The sequence below is a fragment of the Mirounga angustirostris genome, unplaced genomic scaffold (genome assembly GCF_029215605.1).
Source record: "Mirounga angustirostris isolate CCGP_5_RB_7025 unplaced genomic scaffold, mMirAng1.0.hap1 SCAF_1, whole genome shotgun sequence".
Taxonomy (NCBI): Eukaryota; Metazoa; Chordata; class Mammalia; order Carnivora; family Phocidae; genus Mirounga; species Mirounga angustirostris.
Genome location: NW_026991709.1, coordinates 61,397 through 69,654, shown reverse-complemented (window position 1 = coordinate 69,654; position 8,258 = coordinate 61,397). Strand labels below are relative to the sequence as shown.

The 8,258-nt window shown below is 35.5% G+C and overlaps 1 pseudogene; it reads left to right on the top strand.

The window, feature by feature from the left end:
* Positions 1-6,270: 6,270 nt before the first annotated feature.
* On the top strand, positions 6,271-7,972 carry LOC123840934 (vomeronasal type-1 receptor 1-like; annotated as a pseudogene).
* Positions 7,973-8,258: the final 286 nt, after the last annotated feature.

Sequence of the window (8,258 nt, the reverse complement as noted above, 5' to 3'; positions counted from 1 at the left end):
ATTGAAACTCTAAGGTGATAAGTCAAAAAAAAAGTGCACACGGAACATCCACCCAGGTATGCTGTATAGAAATCATAGAAATCATATTCTTGGACTATAATATAATTCTATTAGAAAGCATTTACAGAAAGACAACTTTAAAAAACATATTTTTGAATTAAACAATACAGTTATTCATCTTTTGGGTGTTGAGTTTGATAAGTTCTTTATATATTTTGGATACTAACCCTTTAGCAGGTATGTCATTTGCAAATATCTTCTCCCATTCTATAGGTTGCCTTTTAGTTTTGTTGATTGTTTTCCTGTGAAGAAGCTTTTTATATTGATGAAATCCCAACAGTTTATTTTTACTTTTGTTTCCCTTGCCTCAGGAGATATATCTAGAGAGAAATTGCCATGGTCAATGTTAAGGAGGTGACTGCCTGTGTTCTCCTCTAGGATTTTAATGGTTGCCTGGCTCACATTTAGGTCTTTAGTCCATTTTGAAATTATTTTTGTCTATGTGTAAGAAAGTGGTCCATGTTGCTGTCCTATTTTCCTAACACTATTTGTTGAAGAGATGACCTTTTTCCCCATTGGATATTCTTGCCTACTTTGTCAAAGATTAATTGACCATATAGTTGTGGGTTCCTTTGTGGCTTTTCTATTGTGCCCTCTTGATCTATATGTCTACTTCTGTGCCAGTACCATACAGTTTTGATCACTACAATGTTTTACTATAACTTGAAGACCAGAATTATGATGCCTCCAGCTATACTTTTCCTTTTCAATGTTGCTTTGGCTATTCAGGGTCTTTGGTGGGCCATGAAAATTTTAGGATTGTCTGTGAGAAATGCTGTTGGTATTTTGATAGGGATTGCATTAAATTTGTAGATTGCTTTGAGCAGTATAGACATTTTAACAATATTTGTTTTCCAATCCATGTGCATGGAATGTCTTTCCATTTCTTTGTGTCATCTTCAATTTCTTTCATCAGTATTTTTAGTTTTCAGAGTACAGGTCTTTGATGTCTTTGGTTACGTTTATTTGTAGGCATCTTATTATCTGGGGTATAATTGTAAATGGGATTGTTTTCTTAATTTCTCTTTCTGCTGCTTCATTATTGGTGTGTAGAAATGCAACAGATTTCTGTACATAGATTTTGTGTCCTGTGAATTTACTGAATTCGTTTATCAGTTCTAGCATTTTTTTGGTAGTCTTTCAGGATTTCTTTTTTTTTTTAATTAAGTTCAATTAGCCAACATATAGTATATCATTAGTTTTTGATGTAGTGTTCAATGATTCATTAGTTGCGTATAACACCCAGTGCTCATCATATCATGTGCCCTCCTTAATGCCCATCAAGATTTCTTTTTTTTTATTAAGTTCAATTAGCCAACATATAGTACATCATTAGTTTTCGATGTGGTGTTCAATGATTCATTAGTTGCGTATAACACCCAGCGCTCATCATATCATGTGCCCTCCTTAATGCCCATCAAGATTTCTTTTTTTTTATTAAGTTCAATTAGCCAACATAGGTACATCATTAGTTTTTGATGTGGTGTTCAATGATTCATTATTTGCATACATTCTATAGAGAGTGTCGTGTCATCTTCAAAGAGTGAGTTTCATTTCTTCTTTGCTGATTTGAATGACTTTTATTTCTTTTTGTTATCTGATTGTTGTGGCTTCCAATACTATGTTAAATAACAGTGGTCAGAATGAATATCCCATTCTTGTTCCTGACTGTAGAGAAAAAGCTCTTAGATTTTCCCCAATAGACATTTTTCCAAAGAAGACATGTAGATGGCCAACAGACACATGAAAAAATGCTCAACATCACTGATCATCAGGGAAATACAAATCAAAATACAATGAGATATTACCTCACACCTATCCAAATGGCTACAATCAAGATCACAAGGAAACAATAGGTGTTGGTGAGGATGTGAAGGTAAGGGGAAGCCTCTTTTATTTTTGGTGGGAATACAAACTGATGCAGCCAGTTGTGGTTCCTCAAAAAGTTAAAAATAGAACTACCCTATGATCCAGCAATTGCACTACTAGGTATTTACCCAAAGGATACAAAAATAATGATTCAAAGGGACACGTGCACCCTGATGTTTATAGCAGCATTATCTACAATAGCCAAAATATGTAAACCCAAGTGTCCTTCACTGATGAATGGATAAAGAAGATGTGGTATGTCTATATATAAACATATTACTCAGCCATAGAAAAAGAATGAAATCTTGACAGTTGTAGTGATATGGATGGAGCTAGAGAGTATTACACTAAGTGAAATAAGTCAGAGAAAAGACAGATACCGTATGATTTCACTCATGTGGAATTTAAGAAACAAAACAAACAAGCAAAGGGAAAAAAAAAAGAGAGAGGTAAACCAAGAAACAGATTCTTAACTATAGAGAACAAAGTGATGGTTACCAGAGGGGAGGTGGGTGGGTGGGGGATGGGTGAAATACATAATGAGGATTAAGGAGTGCACTTGTTGTGATGTGCACTGGGTGATGTATGGAAGTATTGAGTCATTATATTGTATACCTGAAACTAATACTACACTGTATGTTAACTAACTGGAATTTAAATAAAAACTCAAAAAATAAATTGAACAACACATTTCTTTTTTTAAAGAAATTTAAAAAAATTTAAAGAGAAGAGAGAGAGCATGAGCAGGGGGAGGGGCAAAGGGAGAGGGAGAGAGAATCTTAAGCAGACTCCATGCTGAGTGTGGAGGCTGACATGGGGCTAGATCTCACTCTAGTTCTATCCACGTGGTTGCAAATGGCAAGATTTCATTCTTTTTCTATGGCCGAGTCTCACATCTTCTTTATCCATTCATCAGTTGATGGACATTTGGGCTCTTTCTATATTTTGGCTAATATGGATATTGCTGCTATAAACATGGGGGTGCATGTGACCCTTTGAATCAGTATTTTTGTATCCTTTGGGTGAATACCTAGTAGTGCAATTGCTGGATCATAGGGTAGTTCTATTTTAACTTTTTGAGGAACCTCCGTACTGTTTTCCAGAGTGGCTGCACCAGCTTGCATACGCATCAGTATGCAAGAGGGTTCCCCTTTCTCTGCATCCTCGTCAACATCTGTTGTTTCCTGAGTTGTTAATTTTAGCCATTCTGAGAGGTATAATGTGGTTATCTCATTGTGGTTTTGATTTATTTTTCCCTGATAATGAGTGAGGTTGAGCATCTTTTCATGTATCTGTTGGCCATTTGTATGTTCTTTGGAGAAATGTCTGTTCATGTCTTCTGCCCATTTTTAATTGGATTATTCATTTTTTGGGTGTTGAGTTTGATAAGTTCTTTTTTTTTTTTTTTTAAGATTTTATTTATTTATTTTGACAGAGAAAGAGGGAACACAAGCAGGGAGAGTGGGAGAGGAAGAAGCAGGCCTCCCACTGAGCAGGGAGCCTGATGCGGGGCTTGATCCCAGGACCCTGGGATCATGATCTGAGCCGAAGGCAGACATTTAACGACTGAGCTACCCAGGCGCCCCTGATAAGTTCTTTATATATTTTGGATACTAACCCTTTGTTGAATGTCATTTGCAAATATCTTATCCCATTCTGTAGGTTGCCTTTCAGTTTTGTTGATTGTTTCCTTCACTGTGCAGAAGCTTTTTATCTTGATGAAGTCCCAATAGTTCGTTTTTGCTTTTGTTTCCTTGACTCTGGAGATGTGTCTAGCAAGAAGTTGCTGCAGCCTAGGTCAAAGAGGTTGCTGCCTGTGTTCTCTAGGATTTTGATGGATTCCTGTCTCACATTTAGATCTTTTATCCATTTTGAACTTATTTTTGTGTATGGTATAAGAAAGTGGTGAAATGGACCAATTACTTTAAAGACAAACTACCGAAAGTCGTTCAAGAACTAGATAACCTGAGTAGCCCTATAATCTATTTTAACAATTGAAATTATGACCTAAAACCTTGTGTATGCTTATACAATAATACTAATTATGCACAGCCTCCTCAAAAAAATGGAAGGACAGGAATACCTTCAAACTCACTTTTTTTCCATTTCATTTTATTTTACTAATTCTAGTGCATTTAATAAAGCGTAATATTAGTTTCAGGTATAAAATGTAGTGATTCAACAATTCCATACAACACCCTATGCTCATCACAACAAGTGCACTCTTTAAACCCCATCACTTATTCAACCCCTCCCCCCACCCACTTCCCCTCTGGTAATCATCAGTTTGTTCTCTATAGTTAAGAGTCTATTTCTTGGTTTGCCTATCTCTCTTTTTCTTTCCCTTTTTGCTCATTTGTTTTGTTTCTTAAATTCCACATATGATTCAAATCATATGGTATTTGTCTTTCTCTGACTGACTTATTTCGCTTAGCATAATTCTCTCTAGCTCCATCCATGTCCTCGCAAATGGCAAGAATTTGTTCTTTTTACGGCTGAGTAATATTCCGTTATATATATATCACATCTTCTTTATGCATTCAGCAGTTGATGGACACTTGGGCTGTTTCCATAATTTGGCTATTGTAGATAATGCTATCTACAGTGGCATACAGGTTTTTACGTGAAAATAATTTTTCATTTCTCTGGGATAAATTCCCAGGAGTGCTACTGCTGAATTATGTGGTAATTGTATGTGAAGTATTTTTTGAAGAAACTGACAAACTCTTTTCCAGGAGTGACTGTAAGATTTTACATTACAACTAGATGTCTAAGAGTGGTAAGTTTGGTGTGGTCACTGGTAAAATTGTAGCTATCCCGATCGGTGGGTAGTTGTAATAATAAATCTGACTCTATTTTTTTTTTTTTTAAATGTTTGCAGTCAGTTTTCAGGCTTCCCTCCTCATTCTTCCCCCTGTGCCTCAACTCTGGGCAAAGTGATAAGAAATCCCAAGTTCTCCCTCCTTTGGCACCAGTAGGAGATTCAAAGCATGCAACCCTTGCTGACATGTATCAACCATCACCTCAGCCACACCCCTAACCATAACAATAATAAAAAAGAAATCAGGTCAATTTCCTTTACATTCATTCATTCCCTAGCCATATTTGGATCATCTCTGGAAGCTTGTCCTGATCTCTCCAGAGCCTCATTAAGTGATTAACAAGCCTTTCCTTACTTCTTGGTCTGTCTGTGGCATCTCCAGTCTTGACCCGTGACTTCAGGAAATACTCAAGTGGAGGGACAAGGGAGTCATGTGACACATAGGTAGGCAGTATATGACATATGTCAGTCCATGTAAGTGAACTGAATATAGAGTGAGGTTATGGTAATTCCAAGTTTTCCAGTTTTAGCAGGTCACTGGGTCCACTTGCTGGAGGTAAGAGATTTAGAATATGATGGAGGTAATCTATAACTTGGCTGTTGATTTTGATATTATGCATTTGACCATATATACCTTAATGTTTCTTAAATTAGTCAACCTTACAACAAACATAACAAAATATAATTAGTGTGAAATAAGTTTTGTTTAGCAGAATCTGTGTGTCATGTTTATATATGCTACAGTAATACAGTTCATAATAATACAGTAAGCTTTTGGGAAGGATATTGCACAGATGTTACTGGTATTCAATGTGCATAGAAAGACAGGAATGTTAAAATATATAGATTAAAAATTACATTTTTTGAAATAAAATTGTCTCATAATATATAAAGTCTCCAGAATTGGCCAAATAGTCTCTCATTGGCTGGGCTCATTGGCTGGGCTGTTGTTGCCTTGGCAAGAGACTGTCCTTTCTCCTGCTGGGATAGTAAAAGAGTAGCTAGAGTAGTATCAACGTGTAAGGTGCTTTTCTTCCTGTTGGGTCTGCAGCTGATGTAGAATGGTAGGGTGTTAGAGCTCCCCCCTTTGGTCCCTTCACTTCTTTTTCCTTTTTATTTATTTATTTATTTATTTATTTATTTATCCATTTATTTATTTATTTTCACCATTGAGAATCAATATTTTATTTTATTTTCTATATGTATATTTTTAAATTTTTTAAAATTTAATTTTATTATATTATGTTAGTCACCATACAATACATCATTAGTTTTTGATGTGTATTTTTTTTATTTTTAAAAGAATCTTATTTATTCATTTGAGAGAGAGAGCACATAAGCAGGGGGATGCAGCAGAGGGAGAGGGAGAAGCAGGCTCCTGGCTGAGCAGGGATTCTGACGCGGGGCTCTATCCCAGGTCCCTGAGATCATGATCTGAGCCGAAGGCAGATGCTTAACTGACTGAGCCACCCAGGCGCCTCCCACCCCCAACTTCGTTTTAAACAAAGTTTACTTTTATTAATTTTCACAGAACACATGATATTCTCTGTCTTCATAAACATTGCATTCTGTTCCTTAACAGTTCTGTTCAATAAGAATCTCGATGATCCCTTGGTCTGATATAGCTGTGTATTTGCTGATTCTGCAGGAAGACTTCCTGAAACTCTCTAACTTACTCTTCGCTCTCAATTATTTTCAATATTTACATTCATAATCAAATTATTTGTCTATAGGATGTACTGGACTTGGTTTAAAGATCTAAGAGAGACTGAAAGACAATGATTTCCAGTGACATAATTTTTGGAATCTTCCTTAGCTTTCTAACTTGTATTGGTTTCATGGGGAATTCTTTGTTATTTACATTATATATGTACACCTTCTTAATTCTTCCTCATAAAAAGAAGCCTGTAGATATGATTCTTGCCCACTTAAATTTGGCTAATGCCCTGACATTCATATTCAGAGGGATTCCAAATATAATGTCATCCTTTGGAATTAGGCTGGAGATGGGCAATACTGGATGTAAAATAGTGCTCTATATTCAGAGTTACCCGGAGTATTCCTCTGTGCACAACTGCCCTCCAGAGTACATTTCAGGCAGTGACTATTACTCCAAGTAATCCTAAATGAGCCTGGCTCAAATACAGAATTTCTACATTCATTCAACCCTCTTTACTTTACTTCTGGTTGATCAACATGGCCATCTATTCTGTGGTCGTTTTACAAACTGTGGCCAACAGGAATACCACTGGTGATGGACCTGGGTGTTATAGTGCTTATTGTAAAAACAAGGCATTTGATAGCCAGATAGCACCAATATTTCTAAGTATGGTATTCATTCGAGATTTTTTCTTTCTCTCCCTGATGACATGTAATAGTATCTACCTGGTGAATATCCTTTACAGACACCACAAAACAGCTCAGAATGTTCTCAATACCATCCAGTCTTTATCACACTCTCCTGAAAACAAAGCTACCCATATTATTCTCATATTGGTGAGCTGCTTTGTTTTCTTTTACTGGACCAACACCTTTCTTATTGTTTGTCTATTTTATACAAGTAAGAAAAAGCAGCAACTGGAGAAATTTAGTAACCTTTTTTCATCATGTTACCCAATCATCTGTTCTTTCCTTCTCGTTAAAAATGAAAATAGAATTTCCAGAATAAATTTCATGAAAACAAGAATCAGAATTTTCTCTTCTTAAAGAAAATTCATTGATCATAGGAACACTCCTTAGCATTCTTCTGCACCACAGGAGTCATTTGTATGAATATACATAACATGCTTATCAATGACATGAGTTGCATTTATAGTCCCCATTGAACTGAGTTAACAATCCAAAGAGCTATAATTAAGTTATTGTCAATTTATGAAACATTTTAGACATCAAATATAAGGTTTAGATTATGATGTCATGTATATAAGTTTTTAAATTTTATAAAATAATAACATATGTAAATGTAGAATGCTTTGTAACATAGGAAACATTACTTATCATAAATTACAGAAATCAATAAACCCCCAAAAGGATAGTGGTTACTTTTTGGTGTAAGGTAACCCTAATCCTAAGCAAGGTGATGAAATATGTGTGTTTATTAAATTGTGGTGTATACTTTTATATGTCATATTTAGTTTTTTAAATAAACAGAATTATTAATATTTGCATATAAAATCAGAAATCAAATTTGCAATAATTTTTAAATTACATTTAAGATAAAGAAGGAACACTAAAAAATAAACAAGATCTCAAAACACCTAGATTATTGTCCTGAGAACTGTTGAATATAGGTGACCTGAGGTTTGAATTGAAGATAGAAAGAAGAAGGGGGCATAAAGGTCCACACCCAAGACCTAGGTATCTCCCACAGGCAGAGAAAATAAGACCGCTTGTCAGAATTACACGTTATTACAAAGGCTACATGCTCGGCTTATGGCATAGTAGAATAGTGAAGATCAGATGGTTCTGGTATGTGGTTAGGAAATAAGATGTAGGTTTGGGTTTGGGC